Source organism: Drosophila miranda, assembly GCF_003369915.1.
Source record: "Drosophila miranda strain MSH22 chromosome Y unlocalized genomic scaffold, D.miranda_PacBio2.1 Contig_Y1_pilon, whole genome shotgun sequence".
Lineage (NCBI taxonomy): Eukaryota > Metazoa > Arthropoda > Insecta > Diptera > Drosophilidae > Drosophila > Drosophila miranda.
In genome coordinates this window covers 16,065,455-16,088,333 of record NW_022881603.1, presented here as the reverse complement: position 1 = coordinate 16,088,333, position 22,879 = coordinate 16,065,455, and the positions used below count along the sequence as shown (strand labels likewise).

General features: G+C 44.9%; 1 pseudogene; it reads left to right on the top strand.

Moving 5' to 3' along the window:
- The first annotated feature begins 10,591 nt into the window (after window positions 1-10,591).
- LOC117190058 overlaps window positions 10,592-22,879 on the top strand; it is a 260,701-nt pseudogene continuing 248,413 nt past the window's right edge.

Sequence of the window (22,879 nt, the reverse complement as noted above, 5' to 3'; positions counted from 1 at the left end):
GATGTGGCTATGCTGTGTTGCTCACGACAGGTGGCAGCACTGGCTCCAATCGATACTTTGCATCGATATTGCGATCAGATTAGTTATCGCACACTATATCGAACGACTGCCATCACCATTGCGGAACAAAACAAAGTGGAGATGCGATCTTGAGTACATTTATGGTATATTTTGGTATATTTCTGAGGGTCAGATCGTATACCTTATCGGATTTTCTTATTTTCTTGCCACCCCGTCTAGCTCACACACCTTGCAATTTGTATACTTTTCATAGTTTTTTTTTAGTATTTTCCAGTATATCTTAAGACGCGTTATGGTCTCACCCTCTTGTCCAATGTAGAAACCGTGTAGAAGTACCACTTAGAGCCATGTCCCAGGCCACATCGAATCGAATCTTGATCAGAATCGAATTCCTGGTTGTTTGCCATCAAAATCTCAATTTTTTGGATAACGGAGGTTTTTCACACTGGCGCTTCCATGAGGATTATATGAAAAAAAACGGCCAAAAATGTTTGAAACGTTCACATTTCCCCTTCAGGTGTCGCCTTTGTTAATTACATGAAAATATAGTTAATATGTAGCAAATGTGTAGTTAGCGTATAGTTACCATGTAATTAAATTTATTTAGTGGAAATTGTTGTTGACCGGTTTTGTTTAAACCTTATTTTATAAACAAACGAATTATTATGAGAACTTAAAGTTAACCAGTCTTGTAGAAAATTGATGCAATAATCGGATAAAATTATGAGTTCAGACCCTCAGGTTTTAGCTAGCTAGTTATATTCCACGGAATATCCAAAACGATTATCCAACTTGAATACAAATAATTCGTCAGTATATTTACGGTATATTTTTAAATATGGTACGTAGTTTCAGTATATTTCTGAGGCAGCTCTTGTGAACCTGCACTTTTCTATAACTTTACCTCAAATTGCACGTAAATAATTGCGCTAGTCGGCGAAAACACGCGGGTGATTGTGCCAATTATTAAGATATTCGAAAGCACTTGCGAGACACTCGCGAGTTCCAGCAAATCGCCAGAACAACAGCAGCAGAAGCAGCGCGCCAGCGCCGCAACAAGCGTAGGCAAAAAGCAAACAATTGGATAAGCGCTCGCTCTGGCAGCAGCAGCAGCAGAAGTAGAGAGAGAGAGAGAGGAAAGTGTTGGGGGCACGCTGCTTAAGGCTGATAGAAACTCTTTAAGCGTTTAAACCTTGGCTAACAGTTCAACATTATTACGTACAAATATTGTTCTTGTTGCGGCTGTCTGCTGTTGACGTGGGGGCAGAGCAGCACCAGTTGCAGCGCGAGCAGCAGCAGCAGCGTGTGATCGAGATTCTCGTCGGTTGTGGTTGTCGTTTTCGTCGCCGGTGAAATGGTGTCGACTGTCGTTGCCCTCGTCGTAGCCGTCGCTGTCGCCGTCACCGTCACCGTCACTGGCTCTGCCACTGCCTCTGTCTACGTTTCTGGTGCAGAGACCACCGCAGTGACCATGAAGCGAAAAATGCTGTTCTGAATTCTGTAAATGTTGAATAAAGTGAGAAATTTGATTGCACAAATGCACAAATCAGCATGAAAAGAACAGAAATGAGCAATAATAATTCAATTAAGTTTTTATACGCGTAATTACAAGAAATGAAAGCCCAAAACAGCTGAGAATATCAATCCAAACATATTCCATTTGTGCCCTTTAAAGCTTCAAAAGCAACAACAATGTGAGAAGGAGGTGCGAAAGAGTCGAAGAGAGTGTGAAAAGAAAGTCAAGAAAAGTGCCTGCACCCAAATGTGCTCTCAGTTAAGTTAAATCCCCATTGAATCTTCCTGCCCGCTCCTGCCCTGCCGTGCCCCTTTGCTAAGCGCCAAATGGTTTAACGGATTTAATTCCCCCAAAGCCCGTCTCCCACGTGGTTCACCCAGATGTTAACTCTCCTTGGGCTTCCTCAGTGAGCACACACACACACACATGCCTGGGATTAGCAGCGGATAGCGACTGGAATAACCCAAACAAAACCCAAAGTACAGGTCAGTATCGGAACAATCAGTACAATCATTCAAATAACGTTTCTTCAATTGCTCGGATCGCCTTGAGTCGGTGGAAACCGGTTTTCGGTTGGTTCGTCCAGACGCCAGCCAAATTGAAAATTCAATTAATTTAAATCAATCAAAGTCTGCCATCCATTCCGAACCATAGACTAAGTATTTCGTAATACGCGTAGTGCAATTAAAAATTTCATATGTACGTTTGAAGATACGATATATTGACTATATTGATTACAGATCACTCTGTTCAAGAGTTACATTTTTGATTAACTTTATGAAAACCCAACGGTTTTATTAAAACGGTTATTTAATTTATCGGAAAAAAGGGGGAAATAAAAATAAAAATGATGATTTACACAATAATTAAATGTCAATTCATTGGATCCGATGTATCACGGCTCTTCCGTACCCGAGACCTTTGGCAAACCAGAACGGTTATTAATTTACCATTTTTATTTGTTTTATTCCTGTTTGATTGGCCGATCCCCAGCCTCGAACCCTCGACCGTTCTCGGGCCCTTTTTAGCCGTCCTGTCCAGGTTTTTGAGGGGCTCTTAATGGAAAAAATGTTGTGCGGGCTTTTGCTTTTGTTTCCCCAATTTCATACGCTTTCATGGAGAGGGTACAAGCATTTTGGTCAGGGGTTTGCAATGGCTATGGTCTTAGATAGTTCATGGTCTTTTCTTGGTCTATTCGTCAATTTATTTCTGTTAAAAAATCTATCTTAGTTGCAAATATATCTGTTTGAATCGGTAGAAGACATTGCCTTAGAATTCCTTGCTATAGATGCGTCTGGAAGGGTATCCAAGGCTTCGCTTTCCTCCTTCCTGTTTCCCTTTGCAACTGTTTGGAAGGGGTGAACGGGGGGAAGGGAGAGGCAGTGGCAGAGACGACGTCCTGCTATAAAATGGCATGTCCAAATGCTGGTATTGGTGTGCGTTGCGCTCTTTGTGCATGTGTGCGTCTGTGCGTGTTTTTGTAGCATTTTTATTTTTGTGCGAGAGTTTATTGCGCGGAATGCTATTTAATAAATTACATTTTATGCTCTCTCTCTCTCTCTCTCTCCCTCTTTGTCCCCATCTCCCTTCGGTCGGGACAGGATTTATGTTTTTCATGTCGCTATTGTTGGCTCTGTTGTTTCTGTCTCTTTCGTTCCTGTATCCTTTCGATTTTGGCCAATGCAAATTTTAAAATTCAATTTTGCTCGTAACTTCAATTGCAACAAAGAGAAAATATGTATGAAAAGTGCGAATATTCGCAGTTATTTCCCCATCCTCTGCTCTTCTCTTTGCTATTTCTCTGCTATTTTTATACCCGATACTCAAAATGAGTATTGGGGTATATTAGATTTGTGGTAAAAGTGGATGTGTGTAACGTCCAGAAGGAATCGTTTCCGACCCCATAAAGTATATATATTCTGGATCAGCATCAATAGCCGAGTCGATTGAGCCCTGTCTGTCTGTCTGTCTGTCTGTCTGTTCGTCTGTCCGTCTGTCCGTCCGTCCGTCTGTCCCCTTCAGCGCCTAGTGCTCAAAGACTATAAGAGCTAGAGCAACGATGTTTTGGATCCAGACTTCTGTGATATGTCACTGCTACAAAAATATTTCAAAACTTCGCCCCGCCCACTTCCGCCCCCATAAAGGACGAAAATCTGTGGCATCCACAATTTTAAAGATATGAGAAAACCAAAAACGTAGAATTGTAGAGAATGCCCATATCTTTAAGACTGCGGAATCTGAATTGGATCGTATTATTATTATAGCCAGCATCAAGAAAACAATTTAATTTTTTCTCGCCCTGTCTCTCTCTAACACACACGTAGCATAGGCGGCTTTGCTTAGAGTAAAACATTAGCGCCTAGATCTCAGAGACTACAAAAGCTAGAGCAACCAAATTTGGTATCCACACTCCTAATATATCGGACCGAGACGAGTTTGTTTCAAAATTTCGCCACACCCCCTTCCACCCCCGCAAAGAACGAAAATCTGGGGATATTCAAAAATCTCAGAGACTATTAAGGCTAGAGTAACCAAATTTGGTATCCGCACTCCTGTTAGATCTGACTATAAAACGTGTATCTAAAAGTTTCGCCCCACCCCCTTCCGCCCACACAAAGGACGAAAATCTGTTGCATGCACAAAATTGTAGATTCGAGAAAACTAAAAACGCAAAATCAAAGATAACGACCATATCTATCTGATTGCTGAATCTGGATCAGATCAGATCATTTTTATAGCCAATAGGAACAAATCAATTTGCAGTGGCTACGCAGCGCCCGACGTCACGCTCAGACTGATTTTCTGTCTCTCTCGCACGCACTCTTTGTCTTGTCGTTCAATATTAGCGGCGTCTGCCGGAGGAGAGCCATACTGACTTAGTATCGGGTATAACCGTAGAGTTGCGGTGTCCGCAGCAACTCACAACGTTCCCCCTCGTTTCATATTTCAATTTTTAGATTTATTATTACATTTTTGTTCCGCTGAAAGTTGGCAAAAAACTTCCCAAAACTCAGCATGGCTTCGGTGTCTCCCCGCAGCGTTTAGTTTTTTTCAGCACGCCCCCCTCCCCCTCCAACGAACAAAATAAAAACAAGTGGAAACTGGCACAAGAAAAATACGAAGAAAATACGAGGAAAATCAACGAACAATGAAGACAGCGAAACTTAAGCACCTTAACTCACATTGCAGGCTCCTCAGAAAATAACCAAAAAATAACGGAACAGAAGGCGAAAAAAAACAGGGGGAACGTTGTGAGTTGCTGTGGACACCGCAACTCTACAGTTATACCCGATACTAAGTCAGTATGGCTCTCCTCCGACAGACGCCGCTAATATTAAACGACATAGCAAAGAGTGCGTGCGAGAGAGACAGAAAATCAGTCTGAGCGTGACGTCGGGCGCTGCGTAGCCACTGCAAATTGATTTGTTCCTATTGGCTATAAAAATGATCTGATCTGATCCAGATTCAGCAACCTGATAGATATGGTCATTATCTATGATTCTGCGTTTTTAGTTTTCTCGAACGTGCAATATTGTGGATGCAACAGATTTTCGTCCCTTGTGTGGGCGGAAGGGGGTGGGGCGAAATTTTGAGATACACGTTTTATAGTAAGATCTAACAGGAGTGCGGATAACAAATTTGGTTACTCTAGCCTTAATAGTCTCTGAGATTTGTGGATGCCACAGATTTTCGTCCTTTGTGGGGGCGGAAGTGGGCGGGGCGAAGTTTTGAAATATTTTTGTAGCAGTGACATTTCACAGAAGTCTGGATCCAAAACATCGTTGCTCTAGCTCTTATAGTCTTTGAGCACTAGGCGCTGAAGGGGACGGACAGACGGACAGACGGACGGACGGACGGACGGACAGACGGACAGACAGACATGGCTCAATCGACTCGGCTATTGATGCTGATCAAGAATATATATACTTTATGGGGTCGGAAACAATTCCTTCTGGACGTTACACACATCCACTTTTACCACAAATGTAATATACCCCAATACTCATTTTGAGTATCGGGTATAAAAATAAGGAACGCTTTAGTTGATTGCCTCGACAATGACATACCCAGTACTGCCATTGCACGGGCACGGCACGCTTAAGAGCGGCTACGAGAGAGCTCTTCATTCGTTATTTGGAAGGACATGCATGCATCCATGAATTTTGCTCTAGAGAAGGATCATATACTTTACAGGGTCTGCTGTACATATAGCATCAGCACGAATGAGATATACCCCTGATATACCACTCTACGATTACTGGGTACAAAAAAATCCCATAATCGCGAACAGAAGGAGCAACAGGAGGGAGGAGATTGGGTGAATGGGAATTCCCAACTGCGCTAAAAACTTTCGCAACTTGTTATTTCTTGTCCTGCAACTTGTTCAATGCCTTTCCCCGCTCCTCCTCCCCCTCGCCCGCTCTCTTCGTGAAGGCAACTTCCGTTCTATTTTCGCCTCCAACTGTAACGGCATAGAATAACAAAAACAAAGTCAAGAACATCAGAGATAATCTTGAGAGAGAGAGCATAAAATGTAGAAGAGAGTGGCGAAAGGGAGAGCGAAAGAATTTCAATTGTTAAAGTTACAAATTTCATAAAAAGTATAGAGGGGGGTAGAAGGAGCGAGAGAGAACTTTAAAAATGCTGTGCTGGGTTTGCTATTTCACTTTTTTTTTTTGTTCTACCAGTGCCACGCCTCTGCCCTCCTCCTCCCTGCTAATACTCTTTCTAAAAAAAAGAGCGCAGAAAAAAGTAGAAAATTCAAACAAAAACAAGGACACGAGGGCCATAAAAATGTTCTTATGTGCAGCAAGCAAACAAAAACTAGAAATTTCACTGTATTAACTAGTTGGACTGTAGAGATACCCTCTACTAAGCTATTTGTTGTGAGGAAAGTACACATCCAACTACAAGGAAATCTCTCGGCAGTGAGATGGAAAGGCAGTGAATATGTTGTGGTCATAATTGATATATCCTATGTACTATATACAGGATTTTAGGTGACTTTGTGTTAGGCAAAGATTTCATTAGAGAGAAAAACGTCCTGAGCCTCGAATATTTACACTTAGATTTAAATATTTATGGCATTATATTTGGTCCGAAAGTAAAAATATTAAAATTGAAGTGCATCAATATTAATATTATAATATTTGATACGATATCTCTCTTTTATATGAACAAGTTTTGTTTCGTCGTCGTTGTCCGATATTTTACTCATAACGGCTCTAGCGAGTGAGGCGAGTGTGCCAGGGGGCTTGCCGTCTAGTATTTCTTATCTAAATTAAATATATTTCCCACAAATTTAAAATAATATATTTATTTTAAAGTGTTTTATATTTAGATTAAATATGGGTCGTGTTTATAAATAAATCTATATTTAAATCAAAATGAGTTATATTTAATTTTATTATGTTTGAATTTAAAAACTATGGGTGGGTGTGTTTCTTGTGACTGTGCTATTTTTTCTGTGTACGTATTGCTGTCTAAAATATTTATTGTACAATATTGCCGATCAATCAGTGTTCTACGTTTCAGTGCGAACGCAGCATACCCTTTAGCTCTAAAAATATCGGGTATAAAAACTTTTAAAACAACTGCAGGACGAACGAGTGTGGGGGGCGGAGGGCAGAACAACAGCAACAATGTTCAAGTGCAGGCTGAGGCACACACACACGCGAACGCACGCGAACACACACTCACGAACAGTTGAAAAACAACTCTTAAAAGCTTGCAAAAGCAAAGGAAAAAGCAAAAAGCAAATGCATATAAAGTGAAATGAAAGCTACCCGCGCGCGCTCTCCCTCTCTGAAGTTCTGCAGAAGCAAGAAGCAAAAACCATTCTGCAGAAAATCAATGAAAATGTGCATTCATAAAAAATAATTGAAACATGAAAAGCCGCTGATCTGTTTGCTTTTTTATGTGCACTTTACAACTTTATTTTTCTGCTGCAGAAACTAAATAAATTGTTTTGAGTAAATAATGAAAAATGTAATGGGTTTCCTAATATTTTGATTGGATAACTTTACAGGAAAATTACCTTTGTTGAATTGTTTTGAAATACCCTACTTTACCCTCTGTAAGGGTATGCCCTCTGTTTCCCTCTGTAGCTTCATTTCATAATTTTTGGGGTGCGCTAAACGAGAACAGCACCGAATTGTTTAGCAAATGTTGTGGTGGGGAATCTGCTTTACTTTGATAAAGAAAATTAGCAACATTTCGATCTGGTTCTGCGTATCAGCAAATAATCGATATATGTATGTACATTTGGGCCCCACATTCAGCCGGATTATTCTGGACAGCTCGAGTGCGAGATATATGCAAATAGCGTTCCCAAAGTTTCGCTCATATATTCCCTGGGACTGGGGCTTTCCTCGCCTCCGCTTTTCCCCTGCCATTTCGCTTGTTATCAGCTTTTCGAGTGTCGCTGAAACTGTAATACATATTAATGAAAACAAATGAGCAGAAACGAGGGGGAACGTTGTGAGTTGCTGCGGACACCGCAACTCTACAGTTATACCCGATACTAAGTCAGTATGGCTCTCCTCCGGCAGGCGCCGCTAATATTAAACGACACGACAAAGAGTGCGTGCGAGAGAGACAGAAAATCAGTCTGAGCGTGACGTCGGGCGCTGCGTAGCCACTGCAAATTGATTTGTTCCTATTGGCTATAAAAATTGGCTATAATGATCTGATCCAGATTCAGCAATCTGATAGATATGGTCATTATCTATGATTCTGCGTTTTTAGTTTTCTCGAATGTGCAATATTGTGGATGCAACAGATTTTCGTCCTTTGTGTGGGTGGAAGGGGGTGGGGTGAAATTTTGAGATACACGTTTTATAGTAAGATCTAACAGGAGTGCGGATACCAAATTTGGTTACTCTAGCCTTAATAGTCTCTGAGATTTTTGAATATCCCCAGATTTTCGTTCTTTGCGGGGGTGGAAGGGGGTGTGGCGAAATTTTGAAACAAACTCGTCTCGGTCCGATATATTAGGAGTGTGGATACCAAATTTGGTTGCTCTAGCTTTTGTAGTCTCTGAGATCTAGGCGCTAATGTTTTACTCTAAGCAAAGCCGCCTATGCTACGTGTGTGTTAGAGAGAGACAGGGCGAGAAAAATGAAATTGTTTTCTTGATGCTGGCTATAATAATAATACGATCCAATTCAGATTCCGCAGTCTTAAAGATATGGTCATTCTCTACAATTGTACGTTTTTGGTTTTCTCATATCTTTAAAATTGTGGATGCCACAGATTTTCGTCCTTTATGGGGGCGGAAGGGGGCGGGGCGAAGTTTTGAAATATTTTTGTAGCAGTGACATATCACAGAAGTCTGGATCCAAAACATCGTTGCTCTAGCTCTTATAGTCTTTGAGCACTAGGCGCTGAAAGGGATGGACAGACGGACGGACGGACAGACGGACAGACAGACAGGGCTCAATCGACTCGGCTATTGATGCTGATCAAGAATATATATACTTTATGGGGTCGGAAACGATTCCTTCTGGACGTTACACACATCCACTTTTACCACAAATCTAATAAACCCCAATACTCATTTTGAGTATCGGGTATAAAAACGAGGGGGACCGTTGTGAGTTGCTGCGGACACCGCAACTCTACAGTTATACCCGATACTTAGTCAGTATGGCTCTCCTCCGGCAGACGCCGCTAATATTAAACGACACGACAAAGAGTGCGTGCGAGAGAGACAGAAAATCAGTCTGAGCGTGACGTCCGGCGCTGCGTAGCCAGTGCAAATGGATTTGTTCCTTTTGGCTATAAAAATTATCTGATCTGGTCCAGATTCAGCAATCTTATAGATATGGTCGTTATCTATGATTCTGCGTTTTTAGTTTTCTCGAATCTACAATATTGTGGATGCAACAGATTTTCGTCCTTTGTGTGGGCGGAAGGGGGTGGGGCGAAATTCTGAGATATACGTTTTATAGTGAGATCTAACAGAAGTGCGGATACCAAATTTGGTTACTCTAGCCTTAATAGTCTATGAGATTTGTGGTTGCCCCAGATTTTCGTCCTTTCCGGGGGCGGAAGGGGGTGTGGCGAAATTTGGACACGAAACGGTCAAGGTCCGATATCACAGGAGTGTGGATACCAAATTTGGTTGCCCTGGCTCTTATAGGTTCTGAGATCCTTGAACTCATATTTTGCAATTGGCAAAACCGACCATGAAACCTGTGTGTTAGAGAGAGACAGAGCGAGAAAGAATGAAATTGTTTTCTTGATTCTGGCTATAATAATTATACGATCTGGTTGAGATCTTACATTCTAAAACATATAGTCATCCTCTACGATTCTGCGTTTTTGGTTTTATCGTATCTTTAAATATGTGGATGCCACAGATTTTCGTCCTTTGTGGGGGCGGAAGTGGGCGGGGCGAAGTTTTGAAATATTTTTGTAGCAGTGACATATCACAGAAGTCTGGATACAAAACATCGTTGCTCTAGCTCTTATAGTCTTTGAGCACTAGGCGCTGAAGGGGACGGACAGACGGACAGACGGACGGACGGACGGACGGACAGACGGACAGACGGACAGACAGACAGGGCTCAATCGACTCGGCTATTGATGCTGCTCAAGAATATATATACTTTATGGGGTCGGAAACGATTCCTTCTGGACGTTACACACATCCACTTTTACCACAAATCTAATATACCCCAATACTCATTTTGAGTATCGGGTATAAAAAGGAAAACACACTGCCACTCAAAATAAATACATCGCGACTCAGAGACAAGAAGCAACGTCCGACAAATCGTCGAATCACTTTAGCCTGCAAATATTCTTCTCGCTGGTTCTTTCTTTTCATTTTTGCTTTATTTATTTATACTTCCCACATTGATGCTCTCCACGGAGATCAGAGATCATGATCGCCGAGTGCTGCGGGTTATCGTGGGCTGCGATTAAATAGGTTATCGCCGTCGGCAATCGTTCGATTAACGAGCGTCGAATTTTCTGTTTTGCTGGCAGGCTTTCAGCGGCGGAGTGGGGAACGGGGTATCGACTGACTATACAGCTGTTCAATGGGGGCTTATGAAGAGAGGAATGGGTATATTTATTCCGTTTTTTCCCCGTTTATAACTTCTCATCGAACTCTTTCCTTCATTTATTCCCATTGCAGCTGAAAATATTATGGAAAAAGCGAAAGCGTATATCAAAAATGAACTTCGTGGTGGCATCCAGCCACAGCAGCAGCAGTCCCTTCAATCCGAGCCAGCAACCACGCCCACACCACCATCAGGACGAGGTCCCTCTCCGGCCTCGTCCAAGCAGCAGCAGCAGCAGCTGTATCCACACTGCGAGCTGATGCCCTCCCCAGGAGCAGCAGCAGCAGCGGCGCACCGAGCAAGGACACCCAGCGACCTTTACCACCAGCATGCCTTGTCCCTGGGCTATGCGCAGCAGCAGCAGCAGCACTACTATCCGGCCCATACGGGGGTCAAGTCCACGGGCCGGGCATCGGCGCCACCCGATCACCACATGGCCATTTCCGTGTGCTTTGTGTGTGGCGGCCAGGGGGGCTACGAGATGCAGGCCCTACGCGTGCGTCAGAGCCCGGAGAGGCCGAACGAGTCGTTCTTTCCGTTTCTGGAGCGGCACGAGCCGCCCCACGGGATGGGCAGTGTGACGTCCAGCCAGGAGTATGTGTGGGTCTGCCTGCTCTGCTTCCGGTCCCTCAGCGAGCAGTGGTACGCGTACGAGCGCCACAAGAAGCCCATGCTGCAGCGCATCTATCACATGAAGCGGCTGGACTGCAAGGGCTACATTGGGGCGGATGTGGCCACCCAAAGCGAGTACGCGGCCCAGGTGCTGGGCCTAAGTGCGGAGCATCTCGGTCAGAACGGACTGGCGGAACTGCATGGCATAGATCCCTACGCCGTGGCCCGCCACTATTCCCCCCACCAGCCACCGGGGACGCCCACGACGACACCTCATCACCTTAGTACCTCAAGGAATGCCTCACCCTCGCCCATATACGGTGGTGCGGGGGGTGCGGGTGACTATTATCCACGGACTGCCACCACACATACAAGCAACCACAACAGCAACAACAACAACAACAACAAATACCTGAGTCGGCCGCAGTCGCGGGACATGCGAGTGGCATCGCTCTCCTCGCGACCGCCCAGCAACCACAACAGCAACAACAACAACAACAACAAATACCTGAGTCGGCCGCAGTCGCGGGACATGCGAGTGGCATCGCTCTCCTCGCGACCGCCCAGCGAACCGCCGGCCCCAAAGAGCAGCAGCGGTGGCTATTGCCAGCACAAATTGAAGCCGGGCACCGCTCCTGGAGCGGCTGCATCTCCGTATCCGGGACAGGCGACGAGCTACCATCCCGCCCAGTACCAGCAGCTGCAGCAGCAGACGGCGGCGTACCACCTGCTGCAGCAGGCGGCAGCGGGCGGAGGAGGCGGTCCTGAGCACCCGCAGGCGCACTACAAGGGCAATCCATACAGTGCCATGCCCTCGCCAGGCAGCGGCCACCTGCGGCCGCCCCCGACAGCCGGCCTGGAGGATGACAACGCCACTGTGGTGGACCTGCGCAACGTGAGCGCCAGCGTGAGTGCCTCGACAGCGCCGCGACAGAGCGGCGGCTCGGGCGCAATGACCAGTCAACCGCAAGCGGAAGTGGGCATACTGGACCTCTCCATGCCCGACAAGAACTCCATCACGGAGGTTTGCTACGTGTGCGGGGACGAGCAGCGGCGCGGCAGCCTCATCGAGCTGAGCACGTTGAAGTCGAAGGATTCGCGTCTGGGCCAGTCCGTGGCGTACTTTCCGCTCTTCAACGAGCAGCATCCGCGCCCCGCCCGCTCGCGGCCCAAGGACCCGCGGGGCATGATCCAGGCCTGTCTTCCCTGCCATGAAGACCTCATGCAGCAGTGGAACGCCCAGCAGGTCAGTACAATATTTGAGGAAAGATGGACTGAGAGAGAGAGAGAGAGAGAGAGAGAGAGAGAGAGAGAGAGAGAGAGAGAGAGAGAGAGAGAGAGAGAGAGAGAGAGAGAGAGAGAGAGAGAGAGAGAGAGAGAGAGAGAGAGAGAGAGAGAGAGAGAGAGAGAGAGAGAGAGAGAGAGAGAGAGAGAGAGAGAGAGAGAGAGAGAGAGAGAGAGAGAGAGAGAGAGAAGAGAGAGAGAGAGAGAGAGAGAGAGAGAGAGCCTATATCAGATGGCTGAATCAGGATCAGATCAGATCATTATTATAGCCAAAAGGAACAAATCCATTTGCACTGGCTACGCAGCGCCCGACGTCACGCTCAGACTGATTTTCTGTCTCTCTCGCACGCACTCTTTGTCGTGTCGTTTAATATCAGCGGCGTCTGCCGGAGGAGAGCCATACTGACTTACACAGTCTGACACTTACAGTCTACACCATTTGAATTTTAAATTCCGAACGCAAATATTTACAACATGACATAAAAATGCAAAATACGGTGACGGCATTGGGGGGGGGGGGGGGGGGGGGGGGGGGGGGGGGGGGGGGGGGGGGGGGGGGGGGCTGGGGCAGGAAGAACACTGTGTAAAATGCCGGATAAATAATTAAATGCCATTAATTGGAATTGTGTAAATTTCGCAGGGAAAAAATTCAAATTTAAATGAAGCACATACACAACAAAAGTACATGAGTATCTGTGTGTGCAGTGGAATAAAAGTGGATGCACATGAAACAATAAATACATAAATAAAAGCAAATTGAACAAGGAAACGAGGGGGAACGTTGTGAGTTGCTGCGGACACCGCAACTCTACAGTTATACCCGATACTAAGTCAGTATGGCTCTCCTCCGGCAGACGCCGCTAATCTTAAACGACACGAAAAAGAGTGCGTGCGAGAGAGACAGAAAATTAGTCTGAGCGTGACGTCGGGCGCTGCGTAGCCACTGCAAATTGATTTCTTGCTTTTGGCTACAAAAATGATACGATCTGATCCAGATTCAGCAATCTGATAGTTATGAACGTTATATATGGTTCTGCGTTTTTAGTTTTCTCGAATCTGCAATATTGTGGATGAAACAGATTTTCGTCCTTTGTGGGGGCGGAAGGGGGTGGGGCGAAATTCTGAGATATACGTTTTATAGTGAGATCTAACAGAAGTGCGGATACCAAATTTGGTTACTCTAGCTTTAATAGTCTCTGAGATTTTAAATTAATTAAAATTAATTAAAATTTTCGTCCTTTGCGGGGGCGGAAGGGGGTGTGGCGAAATTTGGACACGAAACGGTCAAGGTCGAATATCACAGTAGTGTTGATACCAAATTTGATTGCCTTGGCTCTTATAGGTTCTGAGATCCTTGAACTCATATTTTGCAATTGGCAAAACCGACCATGAAACCTGTGTGTTAGAGAGAGACAGAGCGAGAAAGAATGAAATTGTTTTCTTGATTCTGGCTATAATAATTATACCCGATACTCAAAATGAGTATTGGGGTATATTAGATTTGTGGTAAAATTGGATGTGTGTAACGTCCAGAAGGAATCGTTTCCGACCCCATAAAGTATATATATTCTTGATCAGCATCAATAGAGACGAAAATCTGTTGCATCCACAATATTGCAAATTCGAGAAAACTAAAAACGCAGAATCATAGATAATGACCATATCTATCAGATCGCTGAATCTGGATCAGATCAGATCATTTTTATAGCCAATAGGAACAAATCAATTTGCAGTGCCTACGCAGCGCCCGACGTCACGCTCAGACTGATTTTCTGTCTCTCCCGCACGCACTCTTTGTCGTGTCGTTTAATATTAGCGGCGTCTGCCGCACGACCCAGAGACAGAGGGACTACGTCTACGAGTAAAAGCAGTTTGTGGGTCTGGTTTGGCAAAAGCAATTGCAACCAGTTTCATCATAAAATATAAAACAATAAATCATGATTGTGGCTTATGGGTTGTTTTCCTTATGGACGGGTTTCTAAGGGTTAAACTGCAAAAGAGAGTGAGAGCTCTCTAACTGCGATTGCCCACTCGGAGAACGGCTTCGTTTCATGCTAGGGCGGCGTAACCTCGTCTCCGATAAACAAGAACATTCTTTGTTTGCATGTCGACGAAATGACAGCGACAATCAAGCAGTTTGCAGCCGGCCGCGCTTAAGCCCGTATTACCCATTAAACTGTACCCTATACGAGATTACGATTAAAGTTTAAGTTGATTGAAGTCCAAATGAATAAATCTCAAATTTTCTACATCGTGTAGTACATTATTAAACGCAAAGATTCCCCAGAGCATTTTCTGCTCAACATTGAAATCTCGTATCGAGGATTTCACAACATTTTTGGTGGCCCATGGGGGAAACCGCGTTTAATTCGTACTATTCGCATATGATTCTACCTCGTTCCGCGATCAGTTAAATGTACAGATAAAATCATATTTTACCGGCTGCAACTGTAAACGGCAATCACAACGCAAACCAACGGTTTATCCAGCTGCCGCTATCTCTCGCACGAAGCAGGGACAAAGAAGATCGGACGATAGCTCTGCGCCTGGACAGTAGCCTCACTGTAGCACACAAAGGGCAACGAAAGCCGACGGTTAGACAGCAGCCGCTCTCTCGTGCAAAGCAGAGACCAAGAAGACAACGATCGTTCTGTTGCTGCACATCATCGCTCGACACAAGGCCTCAACTCAACGCTCACATCAGCACAGTTTCTGCTCTCCGCTCGGACAAAACCACCAACAACGACTCGCAAGTTCTCTTAAGCTACGCTTTAAGCAAAGATAACCACTCCCGAGTACCAGAGTAAGTGTTTCGTTGTGTGTTTTGTACAAGGTCAAAGAGATTGCAACTAAGGGTGAGAAAGGTACATACACATATAAAAGCAACAAGTCAACAGCCGAGTCCCACGACCTCGAAGCCGATCCTCAGGTGGAGATCGACAATCTCAGTGTTATTCAGACAAATCTCATTGCGAGGGTTAATCAAACGGTGCGTAATTTCAAAAAGGATGGCGCAGATCGGAAAACTAGAGCTTATTTTCAAACGCGCTTACAAAATTTGCAACGGTTCTTAGGTGAATTTGAGCAAAATCACCAACGTTTACTAATACTTCGATGTCCAAGTACGCATAGTTATGTGTCCAGATAAAGACTATACAACGGCATTCAGCCTCATATCAGAGGCCTACGAGAATGTATGTCTAAGAGCACCACCGGTACAGCAGAATCCAGAGCCAGCAAATCCATCTGTATCATCAGTGCAATTGCCCAAGCTACCTGTACCGACATTTACATGCAAGTTTGTGTACATCCATAACAACCAGAAACTGTCCGACGTTCAAAGGTTTCATTTTCTGAAGCAAGCGCTTCCCTCGGATCGCGACGAGGATATTCAGCAGATGTCGCTTGCGGGAAATAACTATGCAACAGCTTGGAGTCTCGTCCTCAAGCGCTACGACAACAAACGGCTGCAGTTTATGTACCATATGAACGGTTTGTATGACTTGCCACAGTTGACAAAGGAGCAGTCTGCTGATACAAAACATATGCTTAATGTTGCGACGGTTTGTCTCAATGCTTTCAAAAATCTAGATGTTCAGCATTGGATGGATCATCATCTCAGTTCCAGACTTCGGTAGCTCAGCCGAACTTGCCACATTTTCTCAGCTGCAATCATTTCTCAACGACCGTCTCTTCAGCATCGATGTGTTCGAAAATCGAGCCCACTCCACGACGCGGACACCTGTGCCGCAGCCTGTCAACCAAAGGCACCCGAAGAAGTCAGTTGGCAACGTAACATACAAGGGCAACAGTTTCCACGCCAAGACTGCTGTTGCCGAACACACTCGCTGGCCGCACTGTAGCGACAGTCACAATCTTCGGCATTGCCAAGACCTTCTGTCCAAGGACTGCTTTGCAAGGAAAGCCATCGTCGATCAGGCAAAGGCATGCCTCAACTGTCTGAGCCGTTCCCATGGACTTTCAAAATGTACCAGTAAAAGGAACTGCACGCAGTGTGGTCAAAGACACCATACACTGCTGCATTTCCGAACTCCTGCTCAGGTGGCTACGCACCCTCACGCAGCCTTCCATAGCGCTCGTTCCGGTAACTCCTGGCAGTATACAACGAGCGACTCGTCTGGCAGGGCTACACCTACGCAACTCTACGCTAGGACCCCACTTCCTACTCAGAGCACTGCACAGCCTCTCCCAGTGGTTCCCAACACTAGTTCCGGTGGTCATCCACAGTCTGCAGCTCCGACTCGTCTGTGAGAACACACTCTGCGCAACTGGTCTCCGCTACGGCAACACATCACGGACCCAGCACTGTCGTTCTGGCCACTGCCCTGGTCACAATCCACAAACCCCACACTGGCCAATCAGCTGTGGTACGTGCGTTAGTGGATTCAGGATCGGAAGGAACCCTCATTACAGAGCACACAGTGCAGGCTCTTAACCTCAAGCGGCATCCAATTTCGGCAGAAATTGCTGGAGTTAGGACCACCTCCAAGAAAAGGTGTACCTACACTACAGAATTGTCGTTAAGTTCTTGTACTTCACAGTTTTGTACTTCCATTGATACTGCGTTTATACTTAAAACGCTTACATCGCAATTACCGTCACAATCCATCAAATTGCAGCAATGTCCGCATTTGAACGGAATAGAACTCGCCGATCCCAGGTTCTACAAATCACAGCGGATTGATCTTCTGCTGGGAGCGGACGTAATCCCACAGATCCTGCTTTCAGATATCCGCAGAGGAAAGGAGAATCAACCAATTGCACAGCACACCCAGCTGGGCCGGATAGTCTTTGGTCGAGCCACATCCACACGCTCACACGCTATCACAATTAGATGTCACCACAACAGGCTAGAGAATCTCGTCCAGAAATTCTTCGAAATGGAGCATCTCGGTTCTGCAAAACAGCTCACTCCAGAAGAGCGATGGTGCGAGGAGCATTTTAAACGAACTCACATCCGTCAACGGAACGACAAGTATTTGGTACGGTTACCACTTAAGCGTTTGTTTGACCCTTCGCAGGTGCTAGGCAAATCACGTCAAATCGCAATTAATCGATTCCAAGTGCTTCAACGAAGATTCCAACGGCAGCCGGAGCTGCAAGCCAAATATTCGGAGGTCATGGATGAGTACTTTCAACTAGGCCAGGTGACCAAAGTAACAACCAAGGAGCAGCAGCATTGCATCATTAGCAAGGAGAATGGAATCGAGTCCACATGTTGCACCTTGCCTCATCACGCAGTATTCAAGGAGGAAAGTGTCACTACTAAGGTTAGAGTAGTATATGACGCCTCCTGTAAAACGACAAACGGAAAGTCGCTCAATGACGTCCTATGCACCGGACCAGCGCTCCAAAACGATCTAGCCGGCGTGGTCCTGAATTGGCGTTTCCATCGTTTTGTTTTTGCTGCCGACATTCAGAAGATGTATAGATGCATTGACATGAATGCAAAGGATTCGCAATATCAACGTATCTTTTGGCATGACGAACACAACCAGGTAGCTGAGTATTTTCTCAACACAGTTACGTTTGGAACCGCTTCAGCTCCTTACACAGCCATTCGCGTCATACATCAACTGGCGCAGGATGAACGCGACCGATACCCACTCGCGGAAAGGGTCCTTCGACATGAAATATACGTTGATGATGTACAAAGCGGATCTTCCACTCGCGAAGGAGCATTAGAAATTCAAAATCAATTGATCGGAGCCTTACGATCAGCAGGAATGGAACTTCGAAAGTGGTCTGCGAATGACGCTTCTCTGCTACAAGACATACCTCCAGACCATTTATCTCGTAAGACATTATTAGAGTTTGAGTACCAAGATCCCGTTAAAACCTTAGGTCTCTATTGGCATCCACATCAAGACTATTTTGGGTTCAAGATAAACTTTGAAATCAGTCACGCACATACTAAACGTTCTTTACTTTCCACAGTCGCCCGACTGTACGACCCCTTAGGTTTCATCACGCCCTGTGTCATGACCGCTAAGGCGATACTCAAGGACTCATGGATGGCCCGCATCAAACGCAACGATGGCAGCCTAGCACAACTAGATTGGGATGAACCGCTGCCAACCGAACTGCTTGATAGATGGCAGGGATTCATACAGAACTTGCCATATGTCGAGCAAATTCAAGTACCACGATGGCTGCGCTTCAACATCCACGAGCTTGCGTCATTACAGCTACATGTTTTCTGCGATGGATCATCACTGGCGTATGCAGCATGTGCATATATTCGTGCAGAACTACCAAACGGAAAGATTCAAACTCATTTGCTAGCTGCAAGCAGTCGAGTCACACCCACGAAACCGATCACAATTCCACGAGTCGAACTTTCGGGTGCGCTGCTGGCAGTTAAACTGGCAAAATGGATCCGGGACCAACTTCGCACAGCAGGACCACCTATGTCAACCTTCTATTGGTCAGATGCTACTATCGTTTTGTTTTGGATAAATGGAGATCCCCACCGATGGCAAACCTTTGTGTCAAACCGCGTTGGACAGATTTTGGAGCATAGTACATCAACTCAGTGGAGACATGTACCTACTGCGGTAAACCCAGCGGACTGCGCAACTCGTGGCTTAACACCACAAGAGTTAGCAGTACATCCATTGTGGTGGTCTGGACCATCATGGCTACAGCAGCCGGAAAGCCAATGGCCGGCAAACGGAGTTCCCAGTCAGGACATCGACAGGACTATAATCGAGGAGAAACCATCAGTTTTGTTCTGTGGCGCAGTTCTTCGTTTAATTTTTATTAACTTATTTATTTCACGTCTTTTCTCTCTTGTCGATCGTCCAAATCATCCCCCGACTTATCGCCGTATCATATAGCAGAATAATATCGCATAGAACTTATCGCAGTATAATATCGGGATCGGTTAGGGAAAATATCGGTAAGGGCTAATATGGGGTTGGTTAGGGTTAATATCGGTAAGGGCTAATATGGGGTTGGTTATGGTTAATATGTGTTGCCTTACAGCTCGGCCATCCTGACAAATGGAGCGCCCTCGATCCTTACATTTGGCTACTTTTGTTATCTACCAGGCTAAAATTATAAAATACAGATTAGTAGGAGATAGTTCTACACTGATCCCGCCAATTTACATATTTCCGAAGTCGACAGGCTTCTATTACAGCGTCATACGGAACCTGAGATACTTGACAATTATAACTTGACAGTTATAACATATCGATCATTTGGTAAATTTTTTTTGATAATGTATGGTCCTTTAAATTTTGGTATAAATTTCTTATTTGTACCTATCGTAGAGAGAGAGAGAGAGAGAGAGAGAGAGAGAGAGAGAGAGAGAGAGAGAGAGAGAGAGAGAGAGAGAGAGAGAGAGAGAGAGAGAGAGAATTATTAGAGAGAGAGAATTATCGTATAATTATTATAGCCACAATCAAGAAAACAATTTCATTTTTTCTCGCCCTGTCTCTCTCTAACACACTAGCATAGCCGGCTTTGCTTAGAGTAAAACATTAGCGCCTAGATCTCAGAGACTATAAAAGCTAGAGCAACCAAATTTGGTATCCACACTCCTAATATATCGGACCGAGACGAGTTTGTTTCAAAATTTCGCCACACCCCCTTCCGCCCCCGCAAAGGATGAAAATCTGGGGATATCCAAAAATCTCAGAGACTATTAAGGCTAGAGTAACCAAATTTGGTATCCGCACTCCTGTTAGATCTCACTATAAAACGTATATCTCAGAATTTCGCCCCACCCCCTTCCGCCCACACAAAGGACGAAAATCTGTTGCATCCTCAATATTGAGGATACGAGAAAACTAAAAACGCAGAATCATAGATAATGATCATATATATCAGATTGCTGAATCTGGATCAGATCAGATCATTATTATAGCCAAAAGGAACAAATCCATTTGCACTGGCTACGCAGCGCCCGACGTCACGCTCAGACTGATTTTCTGTCTCTCTCGCACGCACTCTTTGTCGTGTCGTTTAATATCAGCGGCGTCTGCCGGAGGAGAGCCATACTGACTTAGTATCGGGTATAACTGTAGAGTTGCGGTCTCCGCAGCAACTCACAACGTTCCCCCTCGTTCAGTCTACACCATTTGAATTTTAAATTCCGAACGCAAATATTTACAACATGACATAAAAATGCAAAATTCGGTGACGGCATTGGGGGGGGGGGGCTGGGGCAGGAAGAACACTGTGTAAAATGCCGGATAAATAATTAAATGCCATTAATTGGAATTGTGTAAATTTCGCAGGGAAAAAATTCAAATTTAAATGAAGCACATACACAACAAAAGTACATGTGTATCTGTGTGTGCAGTGGAATAAAAGTGGATGCACATGAAACAATAAATACATAAATAAAAGCAAATTAAACAAGGAAACGAGGGGGAACGTTGTGAGTTGCTGCGGACACCGCAACTCTACAGTTATACCCGATACTAAGTCAGTATGGCTCTCCTCCGGCAGACGCCGCTAATCTTAAACGACACGAAAAAGAGTGCGTGCGAGAGAGACAGAAAATTAGTCTGAGCGTGACGTCGGGCGCTGCGTAGCCACTGCAAATTGATTTCTTGCTTTTGGCTACAAAAATGATACGATCTGATCCAGATTCAGCAATCTGATAGTTATGAACGTTATATATGGTTCTGCGTTTTTAGTTTTCTCGAATCTGCAATATTGTGGATGAAACAGATTTTCGTCCTTTGTGGGGGCGGAAGGGGGTGGGGCGAAATTCTGAGATATACGTTTTATAGTGAGATCTAACAGAAGTGCGGATACCAAATTTGGTTACTCTAGCTTTAATAGTCTCTGAGATTTGTGGATGCCCCAGATTTTCGTCCTTTGCGGGGGCGGGAGGGGGGGGGGCGAAATTTGGACACGAAACGGTCAAGGTCGAATATCACAGTAGTGTGGATACCAAATTTGATTGCCTTGGCTCTTATAGGTTCTGAGATCCTTGAACTCATATTTTGCAATTGGCAAAACCGACCATGAAACCTGTGTGTTAGAGAGAGACAGAGCGAGAAAGAATGAAATTCTTTTCTTGATTCTGGCTATAATAATTATACCCGATACTCAAAATGAGTATTGGGGTATATTAGATTTGTGGTAAAATTGGATGTGTGTAACGTCCAGAAGGAATCGTTTCCGACCCCATAAAGTATATATATTCTTGATCAGCATCAATAGAGACGAAAATCTGTTGCATCCACAATATTGCAAATTCGAGAAAACTAAAAACGCAGAATCATAGATAATGACCATATCTATCAGATCGCTGAATCTGGATCAGATCAGATCATTTTTATAGCCAATAGGAACAAATCAATTTGCAGTGCCTACGCAGCGCCCGACGTCACGCTCAGACTGATTTTCTGTCTCTCCCGCACGCACTCTTTGTCGTGTCGTTTAATATTAGCGGCGTCTGCCGCACGACCCAGAGACAGAGGGACTACGTCTACGAGTAAAAGCAGTTTGTGGGTCTGGTTTGGCAAAAGCAATTGCAACCAGTTTCATCATAAAATATAAAACAATAAATCATGATTGTGGCTTATGGGTTGTTTTCCTTATGGACGGGTTTCTAAGGGTTAAACTGCAAAAGAGAGTGAGAGCTCTCTAACTGCGATTGCCCACTCGGAGAACGGCTTCGTTTCATGCTAGGGCGGCGTAACCTCGTCTCCGATAAACAAGAACATTCTTTGTTTGCATGTCGACGAAATGACAGCGACAATCAAGCAGTTTGCAGCCGGCCGCGCTTAAGCCCGTATTACCCATTAAACTGTACCCTATACGAGATTACGATTAAAGTTTAAGTTGATTGAAGTCCAAATGAATAAATCTCAAATTTTCTACATCGTGTAGTACATTATTAAACGCAAAGATTCCCCAGAGCATTTTCTGCTCAACATTGAAATCTCGTATCGAGGATTTCACAACATTTTTGGTGGCCCATGGGAGGAACCGCGTTTAATTCGTACTATTCGCATATGATTCTTCCTCGTTCCGCGATCAGTTAAATGTACAGATAAAATCATATTTTACCGGCTGCAACTGTAAACGGCAATCACAACGCAAACCAACGGTTTATCCAGCTGCCGCTATCTCTCGCACGAAGCAGGGACAAAGAAGATCGGACGATAGCTCTGCGCCTGGACAGTAGCCTCACTGTAGCACACAAAGGGCAACGAAAGCCGACGGTTAGACAGCAGCCGCTCTCTCGTGCAAAGCAGAGACCAAGAAGACAACGATCGTTCTGTTGCTGCACATCATCGCTCGACACAAGGCCTCAACTCAACGCTCACATCAGCACAGTTTCTGCTCTCCGCTCGGACAAAACCACCAACAACGACTCGCAAGTTCT